Consider the following 17,250-nt stretch of genomic DNA (forward strand, 5'->3'; position numbering starts at 1 on the left):
TTTGACGTTAAGTTTGTACGTTTTTACTTTCACTTTCTCTAAAAAGAAAGTGTCCTGTTACGCAGTTGTTTATTCTTCACCAGGTATCTTGCTGGATCCTGGTCAAGAGAGAAAACAAGCTCTGGTTACCAAAAGAGGGTGAAATAAACTTTAAAATGTGGCATGTCTAAAACAAAAATGTTGTTCATGAGCCAACTAAATATTTGTTTGCTTGTTAAATAGAAACTGCATAGGAATGATTAAGTAGCTATAGTAACAGCGATTAACTTTCCCCCATTGTGAACTCCTACAGAATGCAGGAACAATGCAACATGATCTTTATGTGTTGACACCTTATTATGTTCTGTTCAGACCAGCACTGGTAAAGCAGTGGTAATAATTGGTTTTTATATGACAGCTTTAATAAAAGCATAATGTTTTCAGATCATCTTTTGTTTGAGGCAGTTTTTTGCGAGCAATTTTCAGTGAATTGGAAAGTATTTTTCTAATCATCAGCAGTGTTACAACATAAAGATCACATTCTAGAGTACTTTAAATCATTTAATAGTAATAAACAGTTTATGGAGATTACAGCAGTTGTGATAAAAAAAAAAACAGTAAATGGCAGTCAAATACCTGACAGTATAATACTGTGCAGCATATATTTTCTATATCACAGCGCTGTATTTTTTTTACAGTAATAAACTGTTACAGCAGATTAAAGTAGGTACACTGTAAAATTACAGCATTATGCTGGTGAATCTAGCTGCCAATAGTTTATTGTAATGTGACAGGATTCTTTTATGTGTAAATTTGAATGCATGTATGTTTTTCCATGTTTCTACTTGTCTGCTTGTTTAATTATTTCCTCTTGTATTATGCCTTACTTCCTCTTCTTTTTTTCCACAAACTAGCATAATGAAGTGCATTCTCAAGGTATACGGTATATCTGTTTTTTCTTTCGTCTGTATTGCTCTGTTTGCTAAATTAAAATAAATAAATAAGGTGGATAGAATTTTTCACAGCACTGTAAAAAAAATTCTCAGGTTATCTATAAAGTGCATAGTTTAGTTACACCAAGGATCAAATAGCACATTAAAGTTGGCTGCTGGATTGAATCTCAATTGCAGGTTGTTATTTGCTCAAAACCAAATGTAGTAAAGTCTAGTAATATTTGCACATAAAAAACATCTTTTTATATATGTACAGAATGTATGCAAAAGGAATATTATGTGCTGCATTATAATTTCTAGACATACATTTGCTATTAAAAAGAGAAGTATAATTATTTGTACAAACCTGGAGTCTGTGAAGAGTGTCTGGCTGACTAATGCTCAGTTGACATACTGCTTTAGGAAGTCCCACCCAACCAAATCTAATAGGATAGTATGCAACGCTTCCTCATACTTTATGTGCGTGCGTTCATAAAAGTGCTACGACAACCACGAGATGGGTATCTTAGGACCTGTCTTGAAAAAAAGCACTTCCATTTATTCATTTAGTAGACACTTTTATTCAACTTACAAATAAGGAAAACAACAAGGCAAAACAAAGCAACAAGAAGTGCTAATACAAAGCTTCAAACATTGAATAGTACATGTTAGAGCATGGAGATTGTATAAACAAATGTATAAATACTAGATCTGCATAAAAGCAGGATGCAACTTGCGGAAGAGATATGCTTGGTAGCACTGATAATCATGCTTGCTTCCTTGTTAAACAAGATGTTCATCATAGAATCTGTTCTAACAAGGTAAAACAGTTAAGATAATAAGTTAAAAAAAAGATGATCAAACACACCTGAACCAGCTAATTTATCTCTGAGGTAGCACTTGATAATTACAGACTGCTGTATTGGAGCAGGGCTGGAACTAAAGTCTGCAGGTAGGTAGATCTCCAGGAACAAGTATTGATATGATATTTTTGATAGACGACTATTTTGTTGCAACAAGTGTTAATAAATATTCAGATAAATGTCTAATATTGTCATTTCATTTCGACAACGTAAGACAGTAGGATAGGAGGTCTCACTGGTAATGTTGAAGTTGACTGCAGATATCAGTATCAGTGACAAAGTACATGAAGCAGTTTGTTTTTCAGGAGAGACAGACTGAACACCAAATATCCAAGTCAAACATTTTTCAAGATTCAAGAGTTTTATTTGTCAAATACACAGTTATACAGAGTATGACCAGCAGTGAAATGTAGGTCAGGTCCGCTCCAAGGGCAGTGCAATTATAAGTAAACAATATTAATATAATATATATAAATATAAAATAAAATAAATAATAAAAAAATGAATAAAATAAAATGTGCAGTAGTAATAAGTAGTTTGAGTAGAATGAGAGGGATGTGCAAAAATAATGTGCAAAAGTTGCACAGGGTATTAAAGATAGCAGCAATATGAGGTAGAGAACAAATTGGATAGCTTATAGATATATGATATTTACATGGAGAAAAAATAAGAATAGCTTATTGATATGGTGATATTTACATGGAGTCAGGTGATGTATGCCACAAAGTTAGAGTTTAGAAGCCTGATGGCCTGGGGGAAGAAGCTCCTCCTAAGTCTCTCAGTTTTTGCCATCAGGCTACGGAAGCGCTTACCAGATGGAAGCAAAGTGAATAGGCAGTTACCAGGGTGATTTAACACATTGTCTGTCTGTTTTATTTATTTTGCTGTATATTTTTTATTTTCAAGTTATGACAAGGCCCAAATTTAGGCCCTGCCCATCTTGCCAGACTCCCAATCAGGCAAGCAGGAAAACTTGTTATGTCTGCTTTGGAAGTCTGTTCACTAAACAAAAAAATAAGACAAAGACAAATTGGTGTCACTGGATAGCCAATCGAAAATAGTCATGAAAAGCAGAAATGCTGGGAGCATAATTGATTCTGCCCGTATTGCAGTAAGTAAAAAATGCTATTTTTTTTCATAAGTGTTATTTGAAGTCTAACTGTAAGCCCATGTTTGTCACATATCATAGACTAGTACCTGTGTGATGTGGCCTTTATAAACTTAGTCTTATTTAAGGAAGACTATCTTTATCTTTAAATTGTGTTAAAGAGATACAATAAATTGTGTTCTCTGTCACATAATGAGTCAGGGCTCATTTCTTGCATTGCACTCCATTAAATGACCTTAAAATAAAATTGCTTTATACAGTACTAATGTATCTAATAATTCAGTGGGTTTAACTAATGTGTAGTAACTGCTTTTGTTCATTTCAGGTGCGGAAACACCTGTGAGTTACAAGCCCATTTTATTTATTGGCAAACGAGATAAAAAAAAAAAAACTTCAAATAAGCGGGTTGCAGACATAATTACCCATCTGCACCCCACTCCTGTCACAAGAAACTTTTACATTCTTTAGGTCCAGAAGACTCCAGTGCTGCTGTACGAGCCTCAAAATCCATTAAAGGTAGCACTGCACTGTGATTATCTGTCGGTTTATATGTGTCCATATCTATTTAATTCAATTCAAACAGCTTCATTGGCATGACAGAAGCACATTTTGCATTGCCAAAGCATACATAGGAATATATACAACAGATAGTAACTGGGAACAATTGATTAATTAAAATAACATTTGAAGAAGTAAAATTGTAGGAAGGACATTATGATGAGGGGAAACAATTATTTAACTTACAAACTGAGTAACTGAAATCAACATATCTACAGTCATGTGTATTGGTTGGTTTGGTCTGAGTCAGTCATATAGTCATTGGATATTGGTTTCTTGGCTGTGCCTAAGGAGATAGCAGGCAGCTATAAATCTTGTAGCTATATTTGGGAGTTTTTCAATTGTGATGCAATTATTAAATTGGGGAAATATTTTGTTTATTTTGGGATAATGCTGGTTTCTGATGGTTTGGTGGGAGCAGATTCTCTCTTCATGGGAGAGCCATATCTGTCTACGCCGGCCCATCTCTATGGCCAGACTGTGCTCTGTGCTCGCTGAGTTTGTACATCGTCAGTGTTTTCCCGTGTTTCACATCAGTCACTGTGCTCAGGTAGTTTGCCATGCTGTACTCTCGTTTTAGGTTCTAAGTTTCTAATTCAGTTTGATGTATTTCCCAATTTAGAAAGTCGAATTTTATAGATGGACCCAACACCTCACTGCCATATAGTACAAATGGTTCAATTATTGATTTGAAAAGTCTGAGCCAGATTTAGACTGGAATGTCAATTTTAATTGATCTTTTATGTCATAGAAAGCCCTTTGGCTGTGAAGAAGCTCAAAGAGAAAGCTCAAAGTAAAGTTACCTGTTGAGGTGATTTTTAGGGCAAGAAAAGTGTATGTTTTTGTGGTTTCAATGGTTCTGTGTGATAGTGTGAATGTGTGTGTTATTTCATGAGGTCTGGACCGGTTCTGAAAGATAATGACTTTAGTTTTTGGAAGGTCTACTGTCAGGGCCCAGGACTGGCAATAACTCTCCAGCAGGTTCAGGCTGTCCTTCAGCCCTTCTTTAGTGGGCGACAGGAAAACCAGGTAATCTGCATAGAGGAGGCACTTCATTTCTGTGTCATGTAAGACTGAATTAGCCAGCTGATTGATTGACCCCTGTCTCACTCCATGCTCTTAAAGAAAAAAATTGTTTTGATTCTAATTTTGACAGCGACTGGTTGAGTATATTGATTTGATCAAATCAACGAATTTTCCCCCCTGTACCACTGTCAGTTAGTTTCAGATATAATCCATCATGCCAAATTGAGTCAAATGCTTTCTTGAAATCTATGAAACAAGCAAAAAGTCATTGTCGTGTCAAGATGACACTGGTCTTGCCCAAGGCATTCCCCAAAGAGTCCTGTAGAGGACGCGGTTCTATGTTCTCTCAGAAGGGAACCAGCATGGCGCCAGGAGCTACGAAACGTGAAGCAGAAGTCTACGATAAAGATATAATATGTGGTTACATCCATAATCTATCTGAGTGATGGGTTTCTTTATATAAGACGTAGTTACACAAGTAAAACATGACGAATGTTGGAATATGGCAATTTCCGCGCCAGAAAAGCACATGGCATTCAAACAGGCCAAAAAAAAAAACAAGTCCTGTGAAATTGGCGAAGATCAAAATAGCAGTAAGTCAGCAGAATAGATTTTGATCATTTTGAATAGGTTTTAGATTTGATAATATGTATTTTAATTAAAGTATTTGTTTGTAATTCACAAAGTAAATGATTTGACATACAATGTTGCAGGGCCACGGAAATCCCTGTGGTTGGGCGTTTGCCCTTTAGCTTCAAACAGCCTTCGGAAACCGGGAATTAAAGTGTGGCAGAGGTGAAGGATATGGCTCCTAAACAGCTGGTGAGTTTATTTATATATTTTTAAATTATGATTTAATTTAGAGTAGAATTTTGTGGAGTGATGTTTTAAATTGAATTTTTGTATTTTTAATTGACTTAAAAATACAAAAATTATTCCTTTTTGTACTGATGAAACCATTCTGTATGTTTTTATCTTTAGCCAGTCCTCATGATGGACCACACACATAGGACACATATGTGCTAAGGGCCAGGTGAAGTGCAGCGAATGATATGAAACTGGTACATAACACTGCAGTAAAAAAATATGGACGTAGTGTCCATGACGTCACCCGTAGGTTTCTGAAGAGCAAATTTGAAGCTCATAGTGGACGGGATTCGGCCGTCACCATCTTGGAATTGCGTCACTCCTGGATAATCAAAAATTGCCCTGCTGAAAAAAAAAACAGCTAAAACCAGCCTAGGCTGGGTTGGTTTTAGAGGGGTTTTGGCCACTTTTCCAGCCTGGCCAGGCTGGTCAGCTGGTTCAGCTCATCACTTCAAAATGAAGTATCGATAAACATGGCAATGAAAACAGTGTGCTTGAAAATCAGTGGATGGAAAAGTATGTATTTATTCTTCATGAAAGAATCACCAAGAATGTGTGCCTCTGTGCTCAATTTGCAGCACTTGACGAAATGAAACTTGTGAGTGTTCCTAACATAAAGCATACCATAGCTTTGTAAATTATGAAAAAATAAGATTCAAAAATAAACAACACATCATAAAGTTTCTTAGAAAGGTGATACTGTTTATATTATTATTTTACAATCAACAGGACCCAGAATATACATTATTGGGGACAGCTACATTCGCCGTGAGGAAAAAGATGCAAGGGACAACCGGGACCAATCTTGGTCTGGATGCCCACATCCGGTGGTTTGGTTGGGGAGGCATGATTGGAGAAACCTCCTTCCCTCCTTCCATCAGTGCCTTGGAGGAAAAGCTGTGCCAGATGTCCTCTTGATTCACTGTGGCGGAAATTACCTTGGAAACATCAAGAGTGTGAAGTTGGTCGCAGGAATCAAGCAGATCTTGCAGGACCTCCACAGGAAGTTCCTGCAGATGAAAATCATCTTCTCTGTCATTACCCTATGATGCCAGTGGAGGTCTGCACACCCCAAAAATAGGCAAAGCCCGGCGCTTTATAAACAGTGTGATGGCTTCCTTTGTTTTGTCTATTGGTGGAGGCATTGTGCATCATCGTAGGGCAAGCGTAGGGCAAGTACATTTGACCCCTTTGGGAAATTATATAATTTATATTAAAAAATAAAAATAAAACATTGCCCGGTGTTTGAAAGATCAAATCCAGTAGAATTTGATCTGCTGGGTTTGAACTTTCTACCCAAAATGGTGGCATCAAATATGTCTAGGATTTTTATCCTTTGTGACCTTTGATAAACAATGTTTCTTTTTCTTCATCACACTGAGTTCTGTCACAGCTCTTCCTCTCCTTCTTTGCTTTTCCTATTCACCAAACTTTGCTTTACCTCAGCCATTTTCCCCTTGACGAATGTAGCCAAAATTGTGTAAATAAATGTATGTTTTAACTTGTGTTATATATGAGTAATTAAAATACATCAATACTGATTTGCCCAACATGTCTCTTTGTAACATTACTTTTGTAACACTATTGCAGATTTGTCTGACAATACATTGTGTGGCATTTTAAAATGTAAAACTTTCTCATCAGTAGTTCACATTTACAGACTATACTCCAAACTTAAGGCAAAGAATACCATAAAGAGTGGACAAGTACTACTACTAAGTCCTCCATGTTGTCACCGTGTGGCACTGGATCTGAATCTGATGTAGGTTCTGTAAATACACACACTGGAGAAGTGGTGTCCTCCTTGGTCTGCATCGGTGGAACCCAGCAGTGTTCAGTGTCTGTTGGACTGTCTGCCTTCAGATGTTGCCACCAGCAGAGCCCAGATTCATCAGGATGTCCTTGGTGGTTATCCTTGGATTCTTTTTTACCTCTCTCAGATCCTCCTGGACAGCACAGGTGTCACTTTTGGCTTCCGACCACGTCCTCTGAGATTTTTCACAGTGCGGAACGTCTTGGATTTTTTAATAACTTTGCACTGTAGCCACTGGAACTTCAAAACATTTAGATATGGTCTTATAGCCCTTTCCTGACTTTTTCCATGACTGTCCACAAACCAACAGCAGAGAGCTTCCCAATTAATCAGGGTAATTAGGATGCTTTAGAACAGCTTGGACTATTTGGAATGGTACAGAACTTTGGATTTTCCCATAGACTGTGACAGTTTGCAAAGGGTATGAATAATTTTGGACGTGCCACTTTTTGCTCAAATGTAAATAAACATTTTAACGTTAGGCGTCTTATCCTATAATTTGTTATCTTACCCTAACATTTGTTATTTAGCTTATAAAGCCCACTTTTAACGTTACCAAAAAAACACAGTGATCCATCAGATCCTGTAGGTCGGTTAGAACAGTTTACTGCTGAACAACTCATTTTGTGGGCGTGAAATAACACAGAAATCGAATATTAATAATTGGTTGTATCTTCAATTTCCTTCTAAGTTCCAACAGTCCAATCATAACTGACACATTTTTATAGCATTAAATCACTAGCTAAAATCAAACTTATCACAAAAATCAACAACGGAACGTTTATCAGCCTAATAAAAACTAACTTAACCAATATTTTGGACAGAATATTGAACTGGAAGTGTAACTAATTTTTTTAGTTTGACTCAAGTCCCATTCGTTTACATGGAGAGGACACGGTTTATGACCTGTACTGCAGCCAGCCACCAGGGGGCGATCAAAGATCCCGCAGCTTCACTTTTTAGGACGTGTGAGGCACATCCGATATTGACCAAAACCACTTTTTGTACCATATTTTTTTCTGCTGTACGCTTGGGCATTTTAATATGGAGAGTCTATGGGATTGACTCCCTTTTGCAGCCAGTCTCTAGCGGCCAGTCGATGAATTGCAGTTTAAGGGGCCGTTCACATGTAGCGTCTTTTGCACGTTTAATTTTGTTATTTCAAATGTTGATGCGCGGTATGCACACTCATAATGGAAGCATTTTTTCCAGGCGTGTCCGCACCGCAGGTCATGTGACATGAACCAACCAATCAGCTTCCTCACGGTTTTCCGTTACATTGAAACCTCAGCAGAAACATGGAGGAGCAGCTCATCATTGCGGTCAAGGGATTTTCTGAACTTTATGATTTGTCAACCCCCCATTATTTTGACGCTAATAGGAGAAACAATGCATGGAGACGCATAGGCTTGAAGCTTGGAATAGCTGGTAAGTGTGATAGCGTTTTTAAGCTAATGTTTACTAACTGTCGCGCTAGCCGTTAAAACTTTTCAGTGTCAAAACATTAATCTAACATTAATCATTTAGCCTACTCAAAAGAAACTACTGGTGGAAGAAGTATTGTATTGGGGTAAGCTACTCTAAAATATTGTTTATTTATAGCTGCTAATTACATCTTAAGCACTAAATTGCTGTAATAGGTACTCTCTAAAAAGATATTGGCTAAAGAGATTTGGCAAAAGCTCCAGTGCGTATTTGTGTTTGTGGTCTGGAAATTGCCAAAAGACAGTGTTTTCGTAGCGCTGAGCAATGTAGCCAATCACAGATATGTCTGTTAATCTAGAACGTCTGTGACGCTAGTGATTGTTAAGGAAGGGCTATTGCGCACTCCAAGGCTACATATAATCTGTTCAGAATTTGAATAAAAGTTTTATTTTTTGTCCTGCTAACGGCCGTATACCCGGTACAAGAACCAATTACAATTATTTCACAATGCTGAAGTCAGACAATTCTGTTTTCGCTTCAAATGTGTAAATGATAAAATCCAATGTTTAGCGTTAAGTAAATTTTCAATTTATTCATGGCCAGGAAAAAATATTTATGGCTGGTTCCAAAGAATTTCGTTTGTATCATGATTAAAATGGCTGATATGGCAAAAAGTTTTAGGCCCTGCTTGCATGTGTAGAAATTACAACAAAAGTATTATCATTCCCGGTAACACTTTATTTTATGGTCTCTTAACTAGTATGCATATTACTAGAATATTAGCCATTTATTAGTACTAATTAAGCACATATTAATCAGGCATGTGATTGGCTAAGGACAAAAAAGCAGGAAAATATACTAAGACAACCCCCCCCCCTTTTTTTTTTCGCGAGACCAGGGTATCTGCAGCATATTTTACTGTATCTTAAATTCTAGACATTGAAATACTTTTTTAAAGAGCTGAACAAAATTTAATTGTTTAAATTTGTATAACACATATAACACACTTGTCGATCCATCAGATAACATTTAGAACTCTGCGTGTTTGGTGCTTAATTAAAACCATGGACTGATTTGTTTACATTGGTCTTTTTGACAACAGTAGACGTACGAGCTGATTAAAAATGTCAGATCATTCTCTTCCAGCAGGAGGCGCTATCAGAATGATACACAAAACAGCGCCGCAGCTGACTTTGAAACGCGCAGCGCTCATATTTATTCAATGGATAACCTTATAAAGTTCCATCGCAATTCTTGCCTTTCAGTCCCCACATTTACTGTAAGACCAACTGAAAAAATTAAGTCTTTCTTAACCCCTAATAACACTACAGTCATCAATAAAAATGAAGAGCTTTATTTCAATAACCGACTTTTAAAATCCCTTAGCCTACACAAAATACGTTTCTTTTTATTTTGCAGAAGAGAAATATTAGGGAAGTAAATTAAAATCAGCATATGAAGTATATTCGTCTATCATTGTCTCTTAGAGAATGTGCACATTAGATGCTGAGAGCGCTGTTTTTACTTTCACTTTAATATATGCAGTTTTCACGTTGCTTGTGTGATATCCATTGTCTCACCGTCGTGGTTTAAAATATAAATATGCATGAAAATACAGTATAAAAAGATATATTGCAAACCCCAAAATAATGCATTTTCCATCAACGTTTTTCACTCACTGAAAGCTACATCTGTCTGCCGATCTCTGCTCTCCTCACTGCACGGAAGATTGCACCCAAACGCTGACCCTAGTGTGCTTGATATAGCCTAAATGTATTTATTAGAAATAGCGTTTGGCATTTTTTTTTTTATTATGTCAAAAGCTTTCACGGTCCGCATGGACGCATCTTGCGTTCCGGAATCATACTTCGCCATCTGCCATTTACAAACTGTCGCAATTACGTGACAGAGGTCACATTTTCAGGTCGAAAAATCCGGAATTACGGATTAATCCGGAAAAATCACATCCTTGATTAATGCCTTATTCTACATCCCTAATTCTACCCAATACCTAAACTTAACGACTACCTTACTAACTATTAATAAGCAGCAAATTAGGAATTTATTGAGGGAAAAAATCATAGTTCATATTGAATTAGTGTTCCCTATTCCAAAGTGTTACCTAATTCCCCTACTGTAGAGGTTAAGGTAAAATAACATACCGGTGAAATACTTTTTATTTACTTTACAGAATTGTTTTCAATATAACTGTCGTTAGAATAATAATACAAAATCTTTTGTCTAATTTGTTTCTAAATATACCAGTGTGAGACACCATATCACAACTAAAAAGAGGATCGAGTCCCCTTCAAACCTCAAGATCAAGTCAATTCACTAACTGTATTGGAGCTCTTAATTATAGATGAATTTAACTGTAAAACGTACAACATTTTCTTACGGGGGAGCATGCCCTTGGACCCTCTTACATAGACTGCTGTGGGAATTCTCACTCCAAGCTGAACTCAAAAGTTGGCAGCCCTGTCTCAGTTATAACGGTAATTACCTTAGACAAATGCAGAGCCGTTGTGCAGGAGCAATGGTTTAACGGCAGATGCTCTGTCTGCTGATGCTTGGGCCAACTTTTCCTAAAATATAATCAAACTGGTCCTTGTCCACTCGGACATAGGCTTTGAACCTTTCGTTGTCTAGCTCCTGGATTCAGCTGATGAAATTCCCAATGTTTTTTAAGTTTTTGAAGAATTGGGTGCACCTTTCTTTTCCTCGTAAATAAATCTTGTAACAGAGTTTCAGCAAGGGTTTTTCGGCGGTGGAAATCCATCGCTGAAATTTCCTTTTAATGGAGAGCACAGCTGATGGGTGCTTAGCTCCTGAGCACTTTGCTGGAAAGGAGGAAAGCAGCGCACCTAGCGTTTTCCTAAGTCACTTCCTTGGTTAAAACACAAGCGATACGAGTTTGAATGGCCTTTTGCTACATTGTTGCATGTCACGTGTTTATTCCGCAAACCGTTTGACATCTGCGTGCTGAAGCAGTTCCAGTAGCTGAACAAAAGAGTCTAATAAGAGCTCTAAACAGACAAATCTGTGCTTTTTTTGCTGGTTGCATTTCCTTCCTAGGGATCATGAACAGATCATTCTTTTGAATCAATTCTGTTAAATTAAAAGAACAGGAACAGCATGAAGGCCCAAGCTGATTAAAAAAAAAGCGGTGATTAAAAAGCAAGTCTAGCAGTGTTTGCAATCCAACCATTTTCCAAATGGGACATTGTCTGTGATTTCCACAGGAAGGTCATAACAACTGCAGAAGGGATGAAGGACATTCATGACTTTTTCTTCAAAGCAGGACAGAGAGATTTGTGCATCGATGCTCAGACATTTCCCTGTGAATGCCATCTCGACGAAGACACGATTGGCAGAAGAATGAACCATTCTTCCAAGAGGCCCAACCTCAAGCCATTTGACTGTGTCTTAAAGCTAGATGGAGAGGACAGGGATGTCATCCTGTTAATGGCACTGCAGGACATCAGCGTGGGCACACAATTAAAATTTGACTATGGTGTGACTGAGAAAGTCTTCTTCCTTTAAGTTTTTTTTAAATTACTTTTTGTGCCACAATGTGTGTTACGATTAAAGCATGTGAGCAAGATGAACAAAGCCTCGTTCAGACTGTCAGCCCAAATCCGATTTTGTGCATACCTGGATGGAATCGGATTTGAAGAACTGACTGTCCACACAGTCGTATCACAACTGTTCAAATCCGATTTGCTCATACGCTTTGATTTCTATGCCAATGCTAAAAAACAACAATAACGGCAATACGGTTTGCAGTCTAGATGCTGTCTTGCAATATGACAGTATTGCCATCGCGTTGGATTATATTTCATCTTCTAAAGCAGCGGCAGAAACGCAGGAAGCTAGAATGTGCGGCTTTATTCTGTGCTGCCGTCTCCACTGGTTTTCAAACTCTAAGAGGGGCATATACTAGACGTATACTGCCTTTTCCCGCTTCATTTGAAGTTCTCAACAACACAAGCTTGTTTCAGCAAAGACGTTTGTTATGTTTTCCACAAAAACGTCTCACATGCTTACGTTTTCCGTGGCATGAAAACGTGAAAAAGCATCGGCAAATCCGATCTAACCGGTCAGAAACCGGTCGAATGTAGCTCGAAACGGATTTGACCAAATCGGATTTCATGCTGTTCAGACTACCTAAATATGATCGGATTTTAATTGGATTTGCACACAAATCAGATTTGGGCTGACAGTCTGAACGAGGCTCAAGACACTTTGTGTATCTATAAGCGCATTATAGACACGTTTTTAGCAAGTAAAATCAACACCTTTCTTTCAGAATATGCTGCACAACTCATTGTTCAATCTTGTTCTGTCCAGGCTGGACTATTGCAATGCTCTTTTGGCAGGTCTTCCAGCCAGTTCTGTCAAACCTTTACAACTGATCCAGAATGTGGCTGCAAGATTCATTTTCAACAAGCCAAAAAGAAAGCATGTCACGCCTCTCTTCATCAATTTGCACTGGTAACCAATACCGGCTCACATAAAATTTAAGGCATTAATGTTTGTCTACAAAACCACCATTGGCTCTGCACCCCTTTACCTAAATTCCCTACTTGAGACTTACGTGCCTCTAGAAGCTTGCTTTTTGCAAGCGAACAGCACATTATCGTGCCACCCTAAAGAGGCACAAAATCACTTTCACGGACTTTTACCTTAAATATTCCCTCCAGGTGGAATGACCTGCCCAACTCAATCTGAACAGCTGAGTCCTTAGCCATCTTCAAGAATCGGCTAAAAAAAACTATTTTCTATCTTTATTTGACCCTCTAACTCTAGCACTCTCTAGTCTATTCCTTTTCTCTATTCTTCTTATTAATTATGCAACAAAAACACTAACTTGCTCTATTCTTATATATATATATATATATATATATATATATATTAGGGCTGTCAATCAATTACAATTTTTGAAAAATCGCGATTAATCGCATGGCTGTCATGAGTTAACTCGCGATTAATCACACATTTTTATCTGTTCTAAATGTACCTTAAATTAATACTTTTTAAAGTTTTTAATACTCTAACCAACATTGGCATGGACAAATATGGATGCTTTAAGCAAATATGTGTTTATTATTAGTGAAACCATACTCGACATAGATCATGAAGACTAGACATGTTTCAAAGGTCATAGATGTTTTTCAAATAACTTGTTCATGTCTATTCGACACACGGGGGGAAAAAAGAACATAGAAATACCAGATTCCCATTACTTCTCTTTCTTTGCACTGAGCAATTTACTTACACAAGCCTGTTTACATTATTTGCAGGACAGGGCAGCTCACTTCTTCTGAACATGCAAAATGTACATTTATTACATTTGTTTTCCCCCTCGGTGCCCACATACTGTCATTTGATGCAGCCAAGTTCTCAACAAAACTGTTTCTATTGTTATAATTTAGTATTTCTGTTATCAGACAACCAAAGTAATCTGAAATAATAACTGAAATAAATCCTGAATTATGATCATGATTCAATCGCTGAAAAGAATCATTTACCGGCATCTGGAAATAAGTCACCATTCCCTTGCATTATTGTCGTTGTTTTTAACTTTCTGTTTGAATGCTTTCACAATCCTTTGACTTTTTAGAAGTTTACACGTTTAAAGTTATGTGATCCCAAAAACCTGCTTCTTTTATTTTTTTAAGGTATTGTTTTCGCTATAATGTACTGACTCGAGAGCCCAGTCTCATGAAATTGCGCACTAGCACAATTTTCTTTTTCTATTTGGCATGCTATTAATAAGCTGAAATTAACTTTGGCGTGCATATGATATAAAATTCGTATGTGGCTTTACGCATCAACCCCACAGCACCAATAACGTAGACAGACTTCGCTTTGCATTCATTAAATATGGCAGAAGTGCAAGTACGCAGAAGGATAAAATACAGACGTGCCTGTGTACCGGTCCACTTCATGCACTGGAAGCAACATAATATCTGGTTTAACTGAAAGCGCTGCTCCACTGCCGCTCGCTGAACAGAGCAGAAGCAGATATAAAGAGAGGGAGGCTTTTTTATTGATTTTGATTGCTTCCATTGTCCTCATTTGTAAGTCACTTTGGATAAAAGTGTCTGCTAAATGACTAAATGTAAAAGGCACACACACAGAAATTAATTAGTTTGACCAGGTTTGATCATTCAAATGAACATAACTACAGACATAAAAACTGTCTGTTAAAGATTTCAAAGAGATAAGCTCCCATAACCCATAAGCTCTGGTCCAGCAGTGGTTCATTCCACCCATGCAGCTGCTCCAATGCCATTTTTTTTCCATGTGCATTGTGGTTGTCCAAAACCACCCCAACGCCTCAGGCTGTGTTTTCTTAGGTTGAAACAATACTATTAAACATGAACCATAAATTTGATTCAGTTTGCCGCACTTTAGCCATTGTATGACTGACGTTACATTGCTTCCTAATAGAGGTTGGTTATGGTTGTTGAAAGGGAGAGGAGCAGCAGTGGCTGTTTTCACACATCTGCTGCTCAAAAGCCCATTATTACTACATAAATCTCTGTACTTGTAGGCCTACTCATCCTCCACCATGTTTGTTGGATCTGCGGTCAGATCCATGGCAGGAGACTCCTGTTCGTCTGAAGTCAAACACTCAACATATCGTCAAATGCAGGGTCCTCATCCATGTGTTTTAGGTACGCTCAAGATTACTGGGGGCGTTCACACCTGACGTGACTTGCGAAAATAAATCACACTATTTGCGCGAATAAGCTTGAATATTTTGAGTTTACTCGCTTAATTCGCATATGAAATTCACTTCACAACAGACTTCGCGTCATTGGAGGGGCTTCTGCCACTCCTCAGCGGGAAAGTGGTTGTAAAATACAGCGAATGAGCTCAATTTGCCAGCTTTAGCTTGCTTGTAGTCTCAAAATCTATATATGTGTAGCTAAAATTGAGTAAAGAGTGTTTTTTACAACTTACCAGATTGTCCGACCTCTTCACTCACTTTCTTCCAAGCAAGATCCTTTTTATTCCTGTTTCTATAAAAGTACAAAGATGTATGGTACAGCTCCGAGTAACCACAGAGAGCAACGGTGATTTTGTCCTCCATTATTGTTTCGGATTTCTGCCTCCGTCACTACTAGAGCAAGCTCCTATCGCGTCTTTGCATTGACTTAACATGTAAATTACTCGCGCTTAACGCGCCATTCGCATCTGGTGTGAACGCACCATTACACCTCATGTCTGCATTCAGATTAAATTATTTGTATATATTTCTTTGTATCTACATATGGCTATTTCTATTTACATGTGTGTATGTATAGGTTGTATTTAAATAATTTTAAGCTGAGAAAGTAACTCTTGTCTCTCTCTCTGTCTCATAACTGTTATGCTGCGTTCACACCAAACGCGAATATGCGTCTAAATTCGCACCTGCCGCGCCTAGTTATACGCGTGACCACTTTGTGTTCATTCGCGCGTCAAGAGCGAAATCGACGCGCGTAAAAAACAAAAGTTTGAAGTGAAATTTATTCAAAAGTAAGGCAAAAGTTTCAAACCCCGTTGGCGGCCATCTTTTTACAAGATGTCTGTTGTTGATCGGTCATTTATCGAGAGAGTCACCGCTCTGTATTTGCTCTGGAGAGCAGAACAGCGGCGTAGGGATCCACCAGACCCTTCAGAGACGAACCCAGTTCGGCGAGTTTCATCATTTGCTCCAGGAGCTGCGCCTGGATGACGGCCGCTTTCAGCGGTACTTCCGCCTGTCCTGCGCCCAGTTCGATGACCTGCTGTCCCGCATCGGAGCGAGTATCACCCTCCAGGACACCAACTACAGGCGCTCTATCCCGGCTGCGGAGCGCCTGTCCATCTGTCTTCGGTTAGGAAATGTATATGATATTTTAAATACAGTATATTCAATATACTAACATATGCTATCAATGTGTTTTTTTTTAACTGTGGTACAGATACCACTGTTGGCGCTCTTTCTAGTGATACCGAGTTAACTGCTATAACCTAGACATTAACCTAGAAATTATTCTCTTGGCAGACGTGATACTGTCATGTTTCTCTGTATAAACACAGTGATCTTTCTAGTCATACTGAGTTAACTGCTATAACCTAGACATTAACCTAGAAATTAAATATCTCTATCTGTAAGCAATATGTAATGCTTGATTATTGGCATTTTAATATACCATAAACCATTTAATAGTATACCGGTTGATTGTAGTTGAATATTTAATTACAAGTGTACTTGTAATAATATTTATAAAAATGTTTTCTAGGTTTCTTGCCACAGGGGACTCATTCAGGACGATAGCGTCCAGCTACCGGGTTGGTGTCTCTACTGTGTGCCAGATCGTCGCCCAGGTAGTGACTGCCATCTGGGACTGCCTTTTGGAGGACTACATGGCTGTGCCCACCATCGAAGACTGGAGGTCCATCGCAGAGGGATTTCAGGAGTGGTGGAACTTCCCTCTGTGCGTTGGAGCAGTGGATGGGAAGCATGTGGTGATGTAGGCACCCCTAAACTCAGGATCCCAGTTCCACAACTACAAGGGAACATTCTCCATCGTTCTGCTTGCTGTTGTGGATGCGAAGTATCGCTTCCGGGTGATCGATGTTGGGGGATACGGCAGGACCAGTGACGGTGGGATTCTGGCGAACTCCGCCTTTGGACAGGCT

The 17,250-nt window shown here is 38.3% G+C and overlaps 1 pseudogene; it reads right to left on the reverse strand.

The window, feature by feature from the left end:
* Positions 1–17,250, reverse strand: part of LOC141338782 (uncharacterized) — a 551,053-nt pseudogene that overhangs the window by 181,803 nt on the left and 352,000 nt on the right.

The sequence above is a fragment of the Garra rufa genome, chromosome 1 (assembly GCF_049309525.1).
Source record: "Garra rufa chromosome 1, GarRuf1.0, whole genome shotgun sequence".
In the NCBI taxonomy this organism is placed as follows: Eukaryota; Metazoa; Chordata; class Actinopteri; order Cypriniformes; family Cyprinidae; genus Garra; species Garra rufa.